Genomic DNA, 22,562 nt, shown 5'->3' with positions numbered 1-22,562 from the left:
AAAAAAGAAAGTTATTGGTTTCGGTACGATTTTCAAAAATCGAGTTTTCATCAGATCTTGAAGTTTTGAGGTTCTAGGAAGCGATTTTGGCTATTTCTAGATGGACATTCGCGTGTGTGTGTGTGTGTGGAGGGGGGGGGGGGGAGGTGTAAACGCTTTTAGTCCGAAATCTTTGGAACGAATCAAAACCGATTTGGACGATCGTAGCAGCAATCAAAAAGCTTACCAAGACTTAAAACTGATTACATTTTGGAGTCGATCCTCGAGTAGTTTACAAGTTATCGTTGCACAACTTGTGAATCGTTTGACCAATTTGTTTCTAAGTTTAATCGAATTTGAGTCTCAACAAGCTCTTTCGATAGCTGCAGATGTGTAAATTGGTTGATTACTCTTTTTCATCAAAATGTATATTTTTTGGTCCTGCCGTTTTTTGAACTCGAAAACGACGGGGTTTTGGGATTGACCCACAGGGTCAACCGTTTTTCAGATTTTTTTTCTTTGTATTTCCAGAAGTTTAAAAATCGTTTAAAAGCAATTTGTCATCGTGTCACGTCTTGTAGTTTAGAATAGTCAACGCCTTTTAAACTTTTTTTTCACAGGACATGAAATCATAACGTGGTACATATATATTTTCTCACTTTCACTTGATTAATTTCAGTATTACGTATTCTCAATAATTTTATCTCCATATACAGATATTAATTGACTTGGTAATAATTTTCCCAAGATTGTGGCTTTGTATAATAGACTTGTTTTTTAGCTCATGTCAGGTACATAATGAAAGTCATTAAAGGTGTTGTTTTGTATGTAAAATTGTTATTAATATCCCGCTACGTAAATTGTTAAATTTACTGCGCATGCGAAACAAACTTTTTTTATTATATTTTTATAAAATTATGCGTACTTGACGTGGTATTTTTACTGTTACTTTTATGACTTTTTTTATGTATTTGATTACGGTCACCAACAATTACTTCTTTTAAATTTATATATTTTTCTATTATTTAAAAAAAAAATTTCGTTTAACTTATCAACTGCTTTTATATATTTTTAATTATGAATGTTTTTTATTACAAAAAAAATATGACTTATCGTGTTATTATTTTTTTTTTCAGTCCAAAATTTAATTTCTATTTTTAAAAATTTTATTTCTATTTAATTTCAAATTTAATCAAATAGTATTATCAATCAACTTAAATAATAATCAATCAAACTACATAATTTATAAAATTACATTTTATTATTCTCTAAACATGAATAAGTGAAAATAAGTGAATATTCACTAATTCCAAGTGCAAACCGAACCACTAATTTCAAAAAGTGGTTTGGTTGGCACTCAGAATTAGTGAATATTCACTTATTTTCACTTATTCATATTTAGAGAGTACAAGTGACACACAATTTTGCCGCTAGGTGGCTCAATACATTTATCGGTTATTAATTTTTCTCGCATGCGTTCTCTACTTATTCAGAGTAGAAGAATAATCGTGTAATTCGACTGCTTAAGAGTGATTTAAGGCGTAGTTACGAAGATTGGAGATGGTCTAAGATTTTCGGCTGACATACTAGCATCTATATGTAAAAAATTTTAGAAATCTAGTCATTCAGTATAAATTTACTATCCACCTGAGTCGAAATCTAAGACATTGAAACTTAATGAGCATTGAAAACCACTTTTAGATCCCCTTTTTTTAGGACATAGTCATTGTAAAAGTTTGAAATGAATCGACTTGCAAAGGCATGAATTAGACCTATAAAGACATATAACTCGAGATTTTTTAAATTGTAATTTTTTTTTTTTCCATGAGTAGTCAGCAGTCTTACTCGTCTGTATGACATCTGGTTGTTATAGGTGACAAAAAAAATTTTAAAAATCTAAATTATTGAAACGAGCTCCATGGGTATTAATTTATTCCCGGCTCTTGTCTACGAATTACCACTCGGGCGCTGTCAATTAGACATTTAATCATTCCTCAAAATTAAATATCTAACAGACAATTTTCCACATACAGTACTACCTTAGTAAGTTACGACCTTACACTATTACGAATTTTCTCATTTTTACAACCCGTGCTTAACCCTAAACCACCAAAAAAAATTTTCGAACTACCTGAAACCCTCATATTACATTTCAGTTTCATAGTGTGTGTGAGAGTATGTTTATTGTATTTCATAAAGTAGCTGATCATTTTATGAGATTTTGAGGGGTAATGTGGACATGCAAAAATTGTAAAAAATATACAATCCATAAATTTTGAGTTAATTTAGTTTATTAGACTTTAAGATAACCCATCCAGCCGTTACTTAAGTTTTAAATTAATATCAGATTTAATATTAATCATAAAACAAATGAATATTTAAAATTTCTAATATTATTTACTTAATCATTATTTTTTTCTAATAAAACAATCGTTAAAAATTTATTTATTTAAGAAAAAATTTATTTGACTCATTATTGCAAGTAAAATTAAATTATAATTATTTATATTGATTTTGAGAAATGAAAAATTAAATGTTACTGATAAATTTTTTTGCCTGGATTTACAGACACTAACGATCCCTCACACCTACATACCCTTCCTAGCTCCAGGTCAATCGAGACTAATACTTTTATTGTCCCTTAAACTATTACGACGGTCCCAAATCGTCGTAACTTACTAAGGTAGTACTGTACATATAAATAATTAAACAAAAAAAAAAAAAAAAAAAAAAAAAAAAAAAAGTGAAATTAAACAAAGTAGACGTCACTGTTTAGACACATTAATGGAAAGTGAAGAGAGACCGTGCAACGAGTTTGTATGTAGCGGCAATGCTGCATTCAGTGATTCTCAAACATTTTATCATTCTTTTATCCTCGTATCCATATATATATAAACATATACATAAGTATATCTCAACTAGTACATATATAGTATACAAGAGAGCTGTTGACGGTACTCTTGCCGCGACGGGATGTATACGAGGTGTGTGCAAACGCCTGCGCACGAGTCCCACATTCTTCGCCTGCATCCACGAGGTCACTGGCGATAAAGGTCAATAACTATTTGTCCGGCAGACTGCGCGCGCGATTATATCAATACACACGATAATACATATATTAATATACATATGATATGACACAATAATATAAGTACACGTCTATCATTAACTTTACATCATACTAATGAAGATTTATTTTGTTTTTCATATTGTCAATTAAAATTTGTATTTTTACATACCTACTCATCTATAACATATATGTATACATATATATACAAACATATATGTAGTTTTTAATCACATGTACATTTATACATGCATATGCACAAATAATGTATAGAATACTAGACATAAAATATATAACAAAGAGGGAGAGAATAAACTTGCACGCATGACGTCACCCGACGTATCATTTTTAGCCTACATACTGTGGATACGCAAGTGAAGCCTATATACCCAGTAAGAGAGTTAAACGTCTATGCAACTTGCAGTAGTTTGCAATCTAATTGTCATTAATGTAAACTACTTAACGATAACGCGGTCTATAAATATAATGATAATAAATGTATACATATATGAATATGAAGAATATAACAAATAGGGATGGTTGCATGTATACTGCAGGGTAGGACAGTATAGGCTGCTATTGCAGAGATAGAAGGGCAGCGATTGTATGAAATGTTTTCACGTTGATTAGTAGGAATTCAACGTCGATGCGTCGCGACAGTCGCCGGCCGGTTAAGTTTCGTTGCATACATATCGCGCTTTCCCCTTACATTGCATTAGTTATACTAACCGTGCACACGACTTTCGTCCTATCCATCGCGTATCGTATTGGTAAATGCAAACCTCCGGTAAAAGAATTAAAAACGCAGAGATTCAAAGAAATGAATGTACTCTCGAATTTTTATTTTTGCACCTTACAACAATGGGAGGTGATTCGAGGGTATTTGAATGCCTGACAGAAATTAAAGGGTAAAAAATATATAGAGATAAAATAGCTGAGGTACTAAACAGATAAGACAGATCAATAAAAGAATATGGATTTAAAAAAAAAAATTTTGATTTGTCTGGCATGTAGATGAAGATAATAACGTTCATATATATATGTATATATATATATATGTATATATATATTTTAAATTAGTATATTTCTTAAATGGAGATTTAGCGCAGAATTTATTGAGACTGATAGCAAACATAACTTTAGATTGACGTTATGTAGATTGTTGAGATATGATTAGATGTATAAGACAAGTAACAACATTGATATATTTCTCATGAGACGGGTTTTCTCGCGTGTACAAACTGACTGACTTGAATGTCTTGTCTCTTGTCTTTTTATTTCTATTCTTTTTACGCTCGAGTTACTTATTATACCCATTACTTATATACTTTACATATATATGTATGTATATATGTGAGTATGTAAACTGTACACACAGTGTGTAGTAACGATTCGAGTATATATATGTACATATATATATATATATATATATATATATATATATATATATATATATATATATATGTATGAGTCGTCAGTCAAGGCGGAACGTATGTGACCGGCTTACCGCGAATGAATGGCCTACTATCGTTTGTCTAACTACTATATATTTTTATCATAAAAAGATCACATTAAATAATAACACACATTAATTATTTTTACATATCAATAGCATTTATATTTTTTTTAATTGTCTGTTGAATTTAAATATATTGTCAAATTAGCTGTTTACTCTAATTGATGTAATTAGTGAAGATGTAATTAGATACAGTTTGATGTTTGTTAATTATTTTGTGCTAGTGAATCAATTAATAATTATTGACAATATCCATAGATATATATTAGGTTATTGTATATTTATTTATATATATCTATGTGTAGGGAAATGACTCATTCGATTTGTTCATCATTCGATAATTTTATTTTGTGGTCGTAGACAATTAATGCGACGTAGTTTGCAATTATCGTATCACTGGGGACAATAAACTCAATGTCTACAATTATTAATTATTTAAATTATTACTTATTATTATTTTTTTTTTGAAGTATTAAATATGACGGGTGTTAAATTATTTTATTAAAAATAATAATATTGGAGAAGGAGGGGGGGGGGGGTAAATGTACTCCCTAAATTTTCTGGGAAAAAAAAAAAAAATTATTTAAATGTTTTTGAAAATTTCAAAAATATTTTTGTAAATATAATTGAGCATAATTTTGAATTTTTTTTTATTAAACTTTTTCAAAAATTGATTGTCAGTTGAAAAATATTAATAATTTTTTTTTTCCTTCGCATCCAATAATTGTGTAAATTGTCATATTTATTTATATAAATTAATTACAAAAAAATTCCACTTAATCAAATTCATTTGAAATCCAGAAATTTTTTTTTTACACCTTTTTTAGGAAGTCCCTATTTTGCCCCTCCCTCCACTATTACATATTTAATGAAATTTTATTTAAATTATTGTCATTGTTTTTTTTTTTTTTTTTTTTTTTTTATTTTTTTTTTAATATTCATATTTATTTTCATTACCATAAAGGTCATTCGGAAGTGATAACATTGGTATAGGTCAGTTTATTTTTAAATAAAGAATAAACAATGGAGTAGATTTGTACTCGGTCATTACTTACTTATACATTAATTAAACTTTTATTCAATTTATTTTATTATATTATGAGTAACAGGTCAAATTTTATGTATCAATGAATCAACGAATAATTACTCAGTGTTATTTTTTATTTGAATTTAAAAAAGACGTTTTTGATTTTAAAATTCGCGCCGCTTTCAACTTTTAATTTTCATTGAAATTTAATATAGACTTTATTTTATTGACTTATTGTTAATTTTTAATTAGGGGGCGGGGTAAAATGAGATACCCTAAAACTTTATAAAAAAAATTTTTTTTTCAATATTTTTCGAAAATTCAAAAATCACTTTTGTAAATATTTAGTCAGCTTTATTTTGAATTTTTTTTTGTTAAATTTTTTCAAAAATTGAGTCGAAAATATCAATGACTTTTTTGTGATGAAAACTATTCAAAATTTTTTTTTCACTTTTTTTAAATCTCCATTTTTCCCGCGAAAATGAAATTTTTTTTAACAGTAACGGAAAATTTCTAAGATTTGAGTCCCCGAAAATTTCTTTATTCCTAAAGTGCCCCGTTTTTCTCCTTCACACCCACCCTATATACATATTTTAAAAATTTCACATGTCACTAAGACATAAAGTGTTGCAATTCCACTCTCACTTTGCTTTGTCGGGGTGCAATGCGCGTCCTCGTGCGCGTGTGCGCCTCACAAGGTCACTTATAAGTAGCTCAAGTTCAACTAATAGTATTGTATTACGATACCGGAGGTATCTTCTCTTTTTATATAAATATATATGTATATATACATATATATATTGTACATGTATCATTTCATTCATCTTAAAATTAAAAATACAGTGCAATCTGGTTGTCACCACACGGGCACTACGTCCCACTTATTTCTTTCCATGAAAAAACTTTTTGCTGTTTAAAGATATATTTTATGTTAAACTGTGTCAAGTGTCTAAAGTTACTTATTATCGGACTATTTTTTATCATAAATATTGTAATTACATTTTAGAATTATATCCTACGATGAAAAAAAATTAATCTGTAAAAAGATGAGGCCAAGTGTGCGTCACTTCATTAGAAATTATTTAAATTTTCTTTAAAAAAATAAAAAGAAAAAGTTGGCATGACAAAATATTTCTCATTTTTTAATGACAAAAATTCAAAACAAAAATTTTCTTGACTAAAAAAAGTTTCTTGCGCCGGAAAATTTTTTGTTTTTAATTCATGATGCGAAAATTTTCTTGGGGTGAGTAAAAATTTTTTGCACTAAATCTTTTTTTTCTGTGTAGCAGAGCCGAAAATCAGATAAAAAAAAATAATTTTTTTTTTATTAAAAAAAGATTCATTTTATAGTTTGTTATTCAAAATTTTTATTTTGTCGTAAATTTCGTGCACATGGTGAAGTCTTGTCTATTTAAAATATTTAATATTTTAGCATGACTATTATAAGAAAATGTACGTGTGTTAAATATCATCAGGGGAATGAGAATTAACCAGCTGTCCGGAAGTGTTTTATTTTGTGTTCGTGCCTGTCTTTTCTTCCCTTCCATTATATATTTTTCCCTTATCTCAAATATTTCTATTTTCATTTATATCTACCTTCCTTCATATATTCCCTCATACTTCACAGAAAATTATCCGATCCAAACTGATGATTTTTCTTCTATTATATACTTAATAAATCCCCGACAAAAAATAAATTTTGTAATAAATAAAACTCAATAGTTTTTTTTTTTTTTTTTTTTCAATTTGAAATATCACACTTTTTTTTTTTTTTTTTTTTTTTTTTTTTTTTTTTTAAATCAAAATCAAAGAAACATAAACAAACGATTTTTTGACTCTAGAATTTTTCATTAAAAATTGAAGACAAAAATTTTCTTCTAACTGAAAAAAATTTTTTTATTTTCTCCAAAAAAATTTTTAAGGTAAAAAATTTTTTGTGCTAAGAAATTTTTTTTTTCTGTGTATATTTTTTAAAAAAATTAAACTTTGAAATTAACTTATTACTGTCTTATCTGATGAATTATTAATATACATTATATTATTAGTTTAATTAAAAAATAATAAAAACATTAATTGAAAGACCCATTGCCCTGGATAAGTTGACGTTACCGTAGGTCTGAAACTTGATGGCGTGTCTCTGTTATTTTCTTTCATTTCTTACTTACACTTTGCCATGTACAAACTCAAGTACAAGTACAAGGTACAAATACAATTTATATATATATACATATATATATACATGTATATGAATGTGTGAATGGGTAAAAGTGCATGCAGGCTCATCGTTTCGACCGTCTCTTCGTCACGCACGTGTTCTCACCGCCCCTTTTACCAACGAGTATTTTAGTATAGGGGCCGCCGTAATGTCTGTCTATATAAAATTTACTGTTGGTATATATATGTATATAAATATGAATATGTAGTTGTAGTTGTTGTAAAGAGTCATCGTTGGGTATGTAACGAGAAGAGAAGCATTATGGGTTGATGTAAAAAGAGGGTTTTAACTTAAAAATAACAAAAAGACCCCTTATATATATGTATATATATATTTAGTATATGAACGTTATATTACTTTGAGATTTCTTGTTTCATTCTCAGTACATCCAACATAACGCGAGTCTTTAAACTTTAAACTGCTTTAAACTACCACAGTGAACGAGTGAATAAATATGTATATATATGTATATATGTATGTATATATATAAGTTGAGTGGATATATAGAAGCTCCATATTATCGGGTAATACACTGTAACTTGGGGCTTCCTAAAAGGCGTTCAGCCGTGAGAATTGATATATACTCAGATTTAATTCTCTGAGGGCACGTGGGAAAATATATAAAAAAAATTTATATATATATTTTTTTAATGAAAAAGTTTCTATAGATGTTGGAGTGTCGACGAAAAATTTAACATCTGGATTTATTGTATTTTTCAATATATATGTATGTATATGTACTTATAATATTGCAATTTTACTTCACTTTGTCCCCTTTCCGGGCGGTAAATCTCTTTGGAAATTACGTAAGAGTATGTCAGGTTTTATAATCATTGCTTAGTTGTAAATCAAATACGGAGTGCAAATGAAAGTAAATAGTAAATAAAAATGGGTGGGTCAGCGCAATTATTTAAATTAATTATTATTTTAGAAATAATTTATATAATTTATGTAGATGTCAAAGAAGTTCAAATTCGTAATATATAAATTTATGTCGTATGGTTCACTGTAAAAATTTTTGGGTAAAAATTGCGATAAAGAATTTTACACGGCCGTGTTGTAAAATGACGGTGTAAAAAATCCGCGGTGTAAATTATTCGTCAGTGTAATTTTAACACAGTGTAATCTACTTTTTTTTTTACACTTCAGTGTTACTTATTAATTAATAATTTCGATTGAGCGTCGAATGATCATTATACATTTTTAATTACACGGAAAAAAATAATCGGTAGCGGCTACCGAAAAATAATTAGTAGCGGCTATCGACAAATAATTGGTAGCAGCTACCGAAAAATAATCGGTAGCAGCTACCGAAAAATAATTAGTAGCGACTACCGAAAATTAATGAGTAGCGGCTACCAAAAAAAAATCGGTAGCGGCTATCGAAAAATAATCGGTAGCAGCTACCGAAAAATAATTAGTAGCGACTACCGAAAAATAATGAGTAGCGGCTACCAAAAAAAATCGGTAGCGGCTATCGAAAAATAATCGGTAGCAGCTACCGAAAAATAATTAGTAGCGACTACCGAAAAATAATGAGTAGCGACTACCGAAAAATAATGAGTAGCGGCTATCGAAAAATAATCGGTAGCAGCTACCGAAAAATAATTAGTAGCGACTACCGAAAAATAATGAGTTGCGGCTACCAAAAAAAATCGGTAGCGGCTATCGAAAAATAATCGGTAGCAGCTACCGAAAAATAATTAGTAGCGACTACCGAAAAATAATGAGTAGCGACTACCGAAAAATAATTAGTAGCGCCTACCAAAAAAAAATCGGTAGCGGCTATCGAAAAATAATCGGTAGCAGCTACCGAAAAATAATTAGTAGCGACTACCGAAAAATAATCGGTAGCTGCTACCGATTTTTTCCGATTGCGTAATCAATAACTATATTAATTTTTATTGGGATATGAAATAGTATTTTGAATATTGCAATATTTTCATAATTATTTTTCTTAACGCAAAATTATCATAAATTCAAAATCTCCACGCGTAATGGCGTAAAATATTGGTATTCAAACTCCGTAAATTTTACACGATATTTGGTGTAATTTATACACCGAATACAAAAATTTATTACAGTGTAATGTCATTGAAATTTACAAATTTTCGAGGATATAAATTTTTCAAATAATTAAATAAAAAATACATCTAATCACCAAAGCATAAATAAATAAAATATTTTTAAAAATCTTTCGTGGTGATTTGAATTATTATGTTGTCACTTCCTGTTAGGGTTTCAAATCTAAAAATAATTCTGTGAAATTTCATCATTTAATTTTATACGTCTATATTAACACGTGTTTGTTATCATAATTTGTAGGTCTATCAATTTTTTAACACCTATATGGTAATTTTAGTAAAGATGAAAAGATTTCGGAATTCGTGAAGTGTAGAGGGTCGGGTAAAATGGTAATACTAGAAAAAAAATTCATTTTGTAAATTTTTTATACGATAATTTTTTACTTTTTGCCTTTATTTAAGAAATTCTTAATTTTAAATATCAATTAGAAAATTTTTTTTTACATTTCTGGGAAAAATGGCGAACTTTTAATGAATAAAAAATTAATTATTCTTAAAATTTCTACCAAATATAATCATTACATTAGAACTAAAGAACTCTGTGTTCACGGTAAAATATTGGGAGTGAATTCGGAGTAATTACGGATTTTAATTCACTTCGTCACTCAAAATTAAAAAAAAAATACTGCACATGCGCAGTAAATAAGGAGTTTTTTCAGCGGAGTAATTTGAATTTTATTCAAATTCGCATTCACTTCGATTCGGAGTTTTAATATTAAATAGAATTTTTTTTATGAGTGAATTCTATTCACAGAAAAAGAAGTTATTTTGATTCGAGAAAATATTTTTAAAGAAAAAGGTTTTCGGGAACTAAGTCGAGATTTTCTTGAGCAAAAAAAATTTGTCTTGGTCGGAGATTTTTACTTTCTCTTAGAAAATATATTTTTTTCAAAAAAATTTTCTTTAATCAAAAATAAATTTACCTTCAGTCAAAAAAATTTTTTTTCTATATTCCGACCTGGAGTTTCGATAATAAATTAAATTTCTCTTCAGAGGGAATTTCACTCCGAGGGAAACTGATCAAATAAACAGTCATCTACTCCGGATTTACTCCACGTTTTCTCCGCTAATTTTTAGTCAGACAAATAAAAATTGTTGATATTTTTGAAAAAAATTTTTCAATATATTTTGAAATTTTTTTTGCTTTAGCATTTTATACATAATAAATTTTGTTCGATATAATTTATTAAATAAATAAAAATTTTTTTGTTGCAGACGGTGGACATTGAATTGACAAAACTAAAAAAAAAAAAATAATTTATAATTTGGCAATGTGGCTCAGTGGCGAAACACGAGGAGGTGATAATTATTTCTGACCTTGCGTTTGTTGGATCCCGAATATAAGCTCGTGGATTCCATAATATTATTGATTGTAAAATCAACTAAATATTAAACTATAAGCATAATAATTGCATAATAAATCTTAGAAGCGTTACAAATAATCATAATAATATATATATAATAATAACAAAATACGATTAAAAAAAAACAAATCATAGAAAAATAATTGCCGCGATTAACTATAATATCAACTAACATATATAATATATAAATATACATTATTATATATACCTTCTACCTTGAGATAAAATACCTCGTACCTACAAGTACCTTCAAACATCTACCTTTCACAGCGCAATAGTGCCTGGGTCGCTAAATTTAAAAAAAAAAAAATATAAATAATAAATTAGCTTAAATTGTTACAGAGAAAAAATTTCATTTAAAAATATTAAATCTCAATTCTGATATAATCTGTTGCATCTCTTTATATAAAATAATAAATTTTTAAAAAATTAATTACGCGCATTCATGCGATTGCGCGGTGTAAATATTTAAATAATTAAAGCTGATAATTTTAAGTGAATTAAATGAATAATATTAAACTCTCCTCAAAACACTTAATCAACCAGGACAGCCAAGTACCTGCAGACAAATATATTTATAAAAATTTAAAACAATACATAAATTATTAAAACTATTAAATAATAATAATTATGATATATTAATGATTAAAAAAAAAATAGTGGCTAAAGTTGATACTTAATCCTTGAGGATTTTTGTGAAATTTGTGGACATTGGTGTTATTCTGCTGCTTCTAGTTCTACGGATACTTTAATGCAAATTATTTCGGTGAGTAATAATCACTTTTATTTTTTTTTATTAATTTTATTTTTATTGGTTTTTAATTTTTGTTTGCACAGAAAAAAAAAATTTTTGGCGCAAAAAATTTTTACTCGACACAAAAAAATTTTTATTTGTCCTGAGAAAATTTTTTGCATTATGAAATAGAAACGAAAATTTTCTCAAGGCGGGAAAAAAATTTTTTGAGTCAATAAATTTTTTGTTTTCATTTCATGATGCGAAATTTTTTTTGCGTCAAAAAATCCTCATTTTTGTATGTATATATATGTATTTGTTTAAATACATTTTTTCGCAGATAATTATATGGTAAAAATTGCCCATAAATTTGAGGTAACGGGGGGACAATTAAATATTTTGAATAATTTTACTACTTGTTAAAGTTATTTTTAATAGAATTAAATTAAAATATACTCTGAAAGATGAGTATTTTTATTTTGTCACATAGTAATATTTATCATTCATCAACAAAATATATTACTTTATTTTAATATTTAAAAAAAAATTCCGTGCAATAGAAACTTTATAAAATAAAACTTAAAAATAAAAACTCTTCTGTAACTTTGTACTACACAGCATAGTAATTTTATAAAAAAATCATTCTAATTCGAGTTTGTTCGTAGATATTCGGCTCTTTTCGTTTGTTCTCGTACTAATAGGTTAGAAATAAGCACTCGAGTATACTTTTTAAAAATATATCGTTTTTATTTTAATTTTAATGGATATTTAACTAAATATTCTGCTTTAGAATTTGCAATTTTACTGTACAGTTGACAGAAATTTATAAAAAAAAATTAATTATGTCGCTTGGTTAAAATTACTACGCACGCCATAAATTCTGTTGATGCATATAAAAAATTTCTACATTATCAGCAATTTTCCCGTAATTTCATACACTCTTAATATTGTTACCATAACAATTTTTCAATGAATTTTTAATAAAAAAAAATTCAAAAACATGATCTAAGTCTACTTTATAACTAGAAAAGTAGTGCGCAGATGACATTTGGCTGGTAGAATTTCTTGAAATCTAATTGTTTTGTTACAAAACAATAAATAGACAAAAGATAATTCAATTTTTTTAACGATTTCTCTTCACGATATTTGAAGTCTGTATCCTGTAGAGTCTGTAGGCATTCTTCAAGTGAATGTATACACTACTATACGAAAATTTTGTAACAGTCTTTCTCATACATACATACATCATCGTATTGTATATAACTATAGTTCTAACGGATGGAATGGCATATCCACGATCACTGTTGTACGTGACGGATTCACGTCGCTTCACGGCGTCTACGTCGACGAGTGGCACATGATTTGCATTTTAAAATGTCTATTTGATTCTTAGAATTATAAGGCACAATTGATACTTTTGTTTCTTGCGATAAAAAACAATTTATATATACGCGATAAAAAAATTAATTTTTTTATTGGCTTTATAAAAAACATTTTTTTTAAATCACAGTTAGAAATTTTGTGTTAAATTAAATACAAATCACCTGATGCCAGTCTACACAAATTTTTGTGTTAATTCAACACATTGCGTTAGTGTTGATCTTTAATACAAATTTTATGTTAAATAATTGAACGCAAAATTTGTTATTTTGACAGAAAATTTGTGGAAATTTAACAGACTTTTCGTGCTAAAATTAACTAATAAATATAAGCACATAACCTAACCAACTCAAGTATACTGATCTACCCTTAGTACAACTTTTGCCAATTTAGCAAACAATTAGTTCGATTTTTGGTGATTTTTATAAAAAACAGAGCTATGAATTATCCTCCCGTAAAATGAGAATAAAAAATCATTGAACCTGATGATAAAAATATTAAAGTTATCTATGATTATATTTAATTGTAAATCAATTATAATCCAAGTTTCCTTGCAGACAATGCTGCTACAATGCTTTGCTTGGTTATAGTAATGAAGAAACGCGCGGGAGTGTTTAGCTAAACACCAAAAATTTAGTGTTAATTTTCGAACAACACAGAAATGTGTTACATTTCAAATTTTCTGATTATTTAACATAAAAAATCAGTTAGAGTGAAATAACACAGACGGTTTGTGTTGAATTAACAGATTTCTGTGTTGAAAATCAACAAAAAAAATTTAACCAAATTTTTTAACACAAATACACAAAATTTCTAATTGTCTAAAAATAAATATATCATATTCAAATTTATTATTAATTTCATAAACGTTATGTCTTAAAGAAAACATTTTTGTCATTATGGAATCACATATGTGTCAGTATTTTATGACTTCCATAATAATTATAATAATACTAATACATATATATATATATATATATATATATATATATATATATATATATATATATATATACAGAGAATAAAAAAGAGCCAAATGGGCACGGGGTCGACGTATCGACATAAATGTATAGTCGACATAGACAGCTAATCGTCAAGTTGCTTTTTCTTACATATATATATGTATATATATATTTTTGAAAGAAGCAACGCCGTGATGTATGGTATAGTCGTGTAGAGAAAAGACGAGGTAGAAACGTCTGGCATCAACATACTGGCTATTAAAAGTCTACATGTAAACTCTCTGAAACTATACACTTTGCATTGTTTTATGTTCTAGTCATTGGTGGGCGAGAAAAAAATATTTTTCTCATTTAAACATCTATTTTAATATCATTCTAAAAAAAATTATTATTTAATTAGCAGTATTATTATCAGTATTTTGTAGGAAAAAATAATTTTTTTTAATATGCAGATTTACTATAGATAAATATATATTTTTTTCCGCGACAAGAATTTTCGTTGCTAATGAAAAAAGTGTAGGGAAAAATGTAGACTGCAACCAGACGAGCTGGAATGAAAATCAATACGCACTCCCTCACTGTGAAACTTTTTAGTCTTTTTTATTTAAATATTTTTTATCTTATGCGTTCATTTTATTTTAAAATAATTATTAATTAAAAATAAAAAAAAAAATTTACGATAAAATAAAAAGGAAATTGAAAGGATGAAAAAAAATAAAAAAAAAATTTAATATTATTATTATATTTGCGAAATTTTTTAGTTGCAAACTCGAAACCTTTTATGGAGTCGATTGTGATTTTCGGATATATCTTTGATTGCCTTTTATGGTGACACACAACATCAATTTATTTACATGAGATTTAGTATCATGACTTTTGATTTCTATGGATAAAATTAATAGGTGACCTGAAGATTTATTTATCCATTTATTTTTACGTAACATTTTTTTTTTTTACTTTAATAATTTATAGTCAATTAAATGTGAATCGTTTATTTGAGAAAACTCATAAATTCAAAGTACTTTACTTTCTAGTAGAGACAAAAAAAAATACTTTTGATCTCACAAATATATAGACTATAAATTCAAAATATAATTTTAAAAATTAAAATAAAAAAAATAAGTAAACAATTAAAAATATACAAATAAAAAAAAAATGCACATACTCATTTTTAAATTCTATAAATGTGCATTTTTTTCATTTTATTCAATTTACATATATTTCATATATTTCAAAATTTTTTAAATTGACAATTGTCAGCTCCATTCACTCCGCAGATTTTTACAGTGTATTGCAAATCGATGTAAAATCAATTGACAGTTCCAACAAAGTGTGAAGTAGAACCTTATCCTTACAAGCCGGAAAACAGGATCGTACACTAGTTGATTGACTCCATTTTCTAGTTACTTTAAAAAAATAGATAGAGCCATACTTCTACCGATTTTTTTCACCCGAACCTGGATTACGAAATCTCCCAATGCTCAATTACACATAAATTTTTTTAATCACCAATAATTCCTAATTAATAAACGAGGAATCGGGGATCAGATTTAAAATTTCGGATAATTATTAAGTGCAGATTTACTTCTTATCGACGGAGCTTAGTTTTTTTTCCCAGACCTGGGCGCGATCACTAGTCCTCAGAGTTTCTGGCAGGTCAATCTAAGCCCTTAGACAACTTATAAATAAATACCGTCAGTAAATAGAAATTAAAAAATTATCAAAGTAAGAAGTAATAAAATTTAAATTGATTGGCAGAAATAGTAGACATCAGTGGAAGGTAATATAAAAAAAGTAGTGAAAAAAAAAATATATATATAGAGACACAATATAACGTAGTGTAAAGGAAACGTGGAACCGATATTATGGAGTAAAATGTTGCTCAGGGATTATTTAGTCCAGTATATAGATACGTCTCTCATAGTCATGTGCCGGCGCCGAGGGGATCGCATCGCATCTTGAATAATAGAGACCGTTCTATTTATGCCATGAAATCAATACACGCCTTCTATACATCATCCAGCAAAGCATTCGCGAGAAAGCTTGTGTGTTGGCTGGAAATAAGAGAGTCCATAATACATACTATATATATATATATAAATATTAAAAAATACAGTATATACATTTACACATGACAGTATGTGTATCTAAAAAAAAAAAAAAATGCTCAGAAAAATTACTGCAAAAGACTAAATATAGTGACGGTTGGAGATGTCATATCATGATGTGAATTGTGAGTGCACCGACGCGTTTTACTTGTGATATGAATTCACCAATCTACGAACACTTTATACTCATATATGATAATAGGGTAGCGTATAGACATACCGACACCCTTCCCTTCTACCCGACTCTGTTTCTATTCAAACTCTGTTATATATATATATATATATATATATATATATAAAAGAGTCACTATACTGCATATTACACACTAGCGACAACCGACATATCACATATTATATATATGTATAATAGTCAACGCGTTCGATAACCTGTCTCTCGGTCACTGGTTCGTTCTTTTATAATTAAAAATTTTTTATTGAAAAAAAAAAAAAACAAAACAATTATTTTATTTACATATTTATTGGGGGGTGAATGGGGTACCCCCTAAAATTTTACAAAATAATTTTTTTTTTTATTTTTCAAATATTCCAAAATCACTCTGGAGGTTGGGGGAGGGGTCTCAGGAAACGTGACGTTCGCTCGTCAAATAATTTTGAAAATTTTTTTCGTTTTATTAAAATTTTATTTTTTTGTTGCGATAGAAAGTTATTTGTAAATATATAAATAATTTGATGAATATATTTTCGTTAATAGGGGGGAGGGGGGCTATCATTTGTGGGGTAATATTGATAGGGGAGATTGTAAAAAATATGACAGCGCGACAAAGGGGGGAGGGGGTAAAATTTGGCGATATTTTATGAACGGTCTCTTTGTAAATATAATTGATCATTATTTTGAACTTTTTCAAAAATAAAACTTGTGTTTTATGATAAAAACTATTAAAAACTTCTTTCATTCTTTGCATCCAATAATTAGGACAGAGGTACCGTTTTTGGGCACTAGCGCCAGTTTTGGACACTCGAAAAATTTAAATAAAATATTTTGTAAAATTACCATAGGTAATTTTGAAAATATTTTTTAGAGATACTCTTCTCTCATTATTAAAATGGAAATTTTATTTTACACTTTTTCATTAATTAAAATAAAAAATTACATGCTCAAAAATGGAGTAGTGGCCACAAATGCTACTTCTACCCCATGTAAAGAAAAATTTTTTTTCTCCACCTTTTTAAGCAGTCCCCATTTTGCCCACAAAAAATTGAAATTTTTTTTTTTAACGGCAGCTCAAAATTTTTCTATTCATTTTGAATATAATTTAAAAAAAAAAACCCTTGTATAATTTAGTTTCTTTAAATAAAAAATATTTATTTTCATTGAAAATTATATACATGTATTTTTTTTTTAAATATATATATATAAAGTAACACATTAGTTATGCGCTAATGTCAAAAATAAAAGTAATTTAAAAGCTTGAGATTAAAACAAGTCCCTGAAGATGATTAGCTCGACGAATCGTAAATCCACGTCCACTTTTCACCTTAAGTCTCGACACTAAGGGATCGTGAGTTTATGTCTCACATCCTACGGTTTATATTCATGATTTAATGACAGCATCTGTGTGACTTAAATCATCACAAAAATTTAACTTAAATAAACATTAAGAATTTAATAGATTAATGAAAACCTTTTTTTTTTTTTAAACAAAATAATTTTTTATTTATTTAAATTGCTGTGAATTTATTTTAAGCGAAATGACGGGTATATTGAGATAACTCAGTGTATATGCGAACATATAAGTGTATGAAGAAAAAGTATGTGGGTAAAAGGGGACGTGCGTTATCCGCTTAGGGCAGGTCGCGGACGCGTCTCTAAATCACCGTGAGCCCGCAATTACCCGCCCGGAAATAGACGGCTGCCGAGGGATAAATAAACTCTTGAGTGCGTTGTGCGACGCGCCTCTGTGTTTGCAAAAAAAACAACTAAAAAAAACAAAATAAACAAAAAAACATTTTAAGACATCTTGCACTTGAAATATCTCATGATTTTTTTCATGCAAAAAAAAATAACTATTTATTATACTAATGTAGAACAAAATAACTAAAATAACTTTGGTTTGCTTATTTGTTTTTTGACTTTTTATTTTTTATGCCGACCTGTGTACGGTTTATTGGTATGATATAAAAAAACACTGGAGAAAGACAGAAATTACGTGCAGAATAATATGTGTACAGTAATAACGATCAATAGTACACGTACCTTATTCTCAACGGAGTAAGTCATAGTCGGTAGTATAACTGAAGAAAATTATTAGTAAAGGTCACGAACGCTTTTTTACACAACAATAAATCAATAACTCTTAACTACATATAAATATATATAGATTTTTATTCAACAAATATTCAAAATTGAACGGCAAATTTTTATATATGCTATCGCGGAATCTTTAAATTTCATCATATATATTAGTATTTCAAAAAATCGACTTTTTTTTTCGAAGAACATTGGGAAATCGACAGAGTATCTCTAGACAAAGACCCGGTTAAAATATGAGACCTTAATATTAATATTTAAAGGTGGCGATTCACGATTTTATATTTTCCATTTAAATAACATGGGAAAAAAAAAATTTTAAGTTTGGAATTTTATACCTCGGGGATGGCTTATTGAACAGATAAGTTCAGGACATATTTTTGTCGAGAATTAAACGCTCTACAAAAAAAGTCTTTTATAATTTTTTGATAAATCCATCCGTTTAAGTTATCCGAGCTTGAAGTCAAATTAGAGTACATTTCAAGATCATTCTACTTTTCCGACGAAACTATCGGACTTATCATAAAATCTCATAGGATCTTTTTTGTAGACAATTTTATTTCCTACAAATTAGTATTGATTCATTTTTTTCAAATTCTGCATTGTTTTCTAGATTTTTCCATTTTAATGCCAAATTCTTAAAATCGATCAGAACACTATTTTTTTAGGAGCTTGGCATTAAAAGAGAAATAACTAGAAAACAATTCAGAATTCCAAAAAAATTAATCAATACTAATTTGTAGGAAATAAAATTTTCTACAAAAAAGATCCTATGAGATTTTGTGATAAGTCTGATAGTTTCGTCGGAAAAGTAGAATGATCTTGAAATGTACTCTAATTTGACTTCAAGCTCGGATAACTTGAACGGATGGATTTATCAAAAAATTATAAAAGACTGTTTTTGTAGAGCGTTTAATTCTCGACAAAAATATGTCCTGAACTTATCTGTTCAATAAGCCATCGCCGAGGTATAAAATTCCAAACTTAAATTTTTTTTTTCCCATGTTATTTAAATGGAAAATATAAAATCGTGAATCGCCACCTTTAAATATTAATATTAAGGTCTCATATTTTAACCGGGTCTTTGTCTAGAGATACTCTGTCGATTTCCCAATGTGCTTCGAAAAAAAAGTCGATTTTTTGAAACACTCTAATATATATGTATATATTTATATATTTACATACAAAAAAACTTCGTCAGACTCTACATCAACAAAAAAAAATTTTGTTTCTATAACACAAAACATGTATAAATATTATTCTCTTTTTTCTGTCATCTTAGTTAAAAGTACATAGATGGTATGAACTTGGTTTAAAAACAAAAACAAGGACAAAAAATAATCCCATCTTCTTATAAACAACATTTTTATCCCACTAAAAATCCTAGTAGTTTCGAATAAAAAATTGATTTACAATAATCAATTATGATTATAATTAATTACGATCGTGTAAATCGTTGAGAAAACGTATAAATGAATAATTACTATAATTAACAATAAAGTAATAAAAATAAATGATTATTTCGTTATTGTTATAAAGTTATAAGAGTTTAATTCATATATACAACAACCATAGAATATACAACAGCAAAAACAAGCTATTTAAAATTAATTTTAAATTATAACCGCAGCAGTTATAATATCAAGAGAAAGTTATAACTAAATAATAATAACTTTGAGTATTTTTTAATTTTCATTGTTTACTTAAATGAAGTCAAAAAGTCATGAGAATCTTTTACAATTATTGTCAGCACCAGTCTATCATTACTATTTTCATTATCATTATCATTATCATTTTTGCACGACTCATGATGGCAAGCATCAGAGATTACTTTACGATCGAAAAATTTTTTTCGTCTCACTTCGGCAGCTATTTGAATTATCATACCCTTGTTGATTCACGGAATTAAGATAATTTGCGCACCATTTTGAAGATAATTTAATGGAGATTAATTCCATACTTTTCAAAAATTTATTTAGTTCAATAAAAACGGAAAAAACATCAAAATATTGAAAAAAAATTTCCTGTCCGTCAAGTATGAAACCCGTAGACACGATAACTTGCGAAAAAATCCAGTAATTGAAACAAATTTTTTTTTTTAAAAATTCTTTGAAAGAATCGTAGATCCCCTATTGAAAATGGCTCGGTAATTCAGTGTCGTTTAATTACAATTAATAAAAGAATAAAAAGGCTGTATAACTATACATATATATATCTATGTAAAATTAACATGAATGGTAATATATCTATACATTTTACGTACATTTATTCCACCAGGGGCGCTTGCGCATTACCGCCCTAGTACAGCTGTTTTTTTTGTGTTATTGCTAATTGGTAAGCCTGAATTTTTTCAATACAATTCTTTTTTTTTATTTGTTTTTATTTATCTATATATTTTTTTTGTTATTAATCGAGATATTTAAAGAAAATTCTTTTATAATTATAAAAAATTACTAATATAATTAAAAAAAAAAAAAAAAAAAAACAAATTTTAAATTTATTCGTGCTTTCCGCCATTTTTTTATTTTATTATTTCATAATAAATGAGCATTATGAGTCGTGCACTTTTTGATTTTCCAAATTTTTTTTCTATCTATTTATTTATATATTTTTATTTTTTTGTCGAGTATATAGACAGCGACGAGAATAATAATTCGTTAACGGAATTTATTAAAGTTAAATAATTGTATGTCTGTAATATATATAGATATATATAGATATACATATATGTAGATACCAAATAGAAAAAGACTGAAAGCTAGTATATCTGTAGTATACAACTATCACGCGAAACTTGTCGTCTATTAAGAAAAGACTGGCAAAGACCTGTGGAAAACGTCGCGCACGGTTTACCCTCACGTCTTACATCCTACACACACTATACAAAGTGCATCCAATGAAATATTCAGTACTTCTTCCTGCGAGAATTGCATCGCTTTGCCAAGTGAATCGTTTCCTATCCTAAAAGATTGCCAAACGTCATATTACCGTTACGCAATATTTTTATAAGTAAAATTCATTTATTTTTTGTAATTAATCACTACTTTAATTAAACAGTCACACGGACAAAAATGGGGAACAAAATTTGACGAATTTTTATTATGCTGTCGATCAAACTTGCAACAGGAAGTTGAGTTGTCAAAATGCTGCACTATAATTGTTATTTTGGCTCTGGAAATTTGTCTTTTTTTTTACTGTAATGCCTAATTTAGAAGAATATTAATTACAACTTATCAATGCTTTAAGTGTATAATAATTTTTGTAGGGTAGTATAATTTTTTGGCAACTCATGAGTTTAAAATTTGTTTGGTCGACAGCACAAAAAAATTCATGGATTTTGCAGCCCATTTTTCATCGTGTACGAGCAACTTTAGGGATCATAAGGGAAAAATTTTCAAAAAAGTTCAAAATTTACACCCCCTTATCCTTATTTTTCGACGCGAGTTCTACATGTGCGTTATGTATAAAAATATTTATAATGAACTCTTCAAATTTTTGCACTGAAAATGGACTAGATTAAAATTTTGGTAATTATATAGAAGTGGGACTCCCCTGTTTTTGGCTATAAAAAATCGAAAAACAGAGTTTTTCACAAATTTTTTTTTTTTCATTTTGATCTACTCTTCGGATTTATGAAAAAAATTAAATCAATACCCAAAAAATTCAATTTCATAAAGATTTTGGCGATTGAAAAGTCAAAAAATTAAATTTTTGATTTTCAATCGATCATTTCAGCACTGAAACTTTTTTTTTTATAATTTCTATTTTTTTTGTTGCGTATAGAAAATAGAATAATTTGAAAAAAAAAAACAAATATTAAAATAACTCAATTTTTCAAATTTTTACAGCATTTTATCG

At 27.6% G+C, this 22,562-nt stretch overlaps 1 protein-coding gene across 4 annotated transcripts in view; it reads left to right on the top strand.

Moving 5' to 3' along the window:
- The window catches only part of LOC103573609 (ecdysone receptor), a 107,032-nt gene that overhangs the window by 5,820 nt on the left and 78,650 nt on the right, over nt 1-22,562 (top strand). For all 4 annotated transcript variants that reach the window (XM_053742067.1, XM_008552764.3, XM_008552763.3 and 1 more), the window contains exon 2: nt 11,104-12,018. The gene's annotated coding sequence lies outside the window, so the exon portion shown is untranslated. The remainder of the gene's footprint in view (nt 1-11,103; nt 12,019-22,562) is intronic.

This window comes from Microplitis demolitor, chromosome 9 (genome assembly GCF_026212275.2).
Source record: "Microplitis demolitor isolate Queensland-Clemson2020A chromosome 9, iyMicDemo2.1a, whole genome shotgun sequence".
NCBI classification, from domain to species: Eukaryota; Metazoa; Arthropoda; class Insecta; order Hymenoptera; family Braconidae; genus Microplitis; species Microplitis demolitor.
The sequence above is the reverse complement of the archived record's forward strand: the minus strand, read 5'-3'. Positions and strand labels throughout refer to the sequence as shown.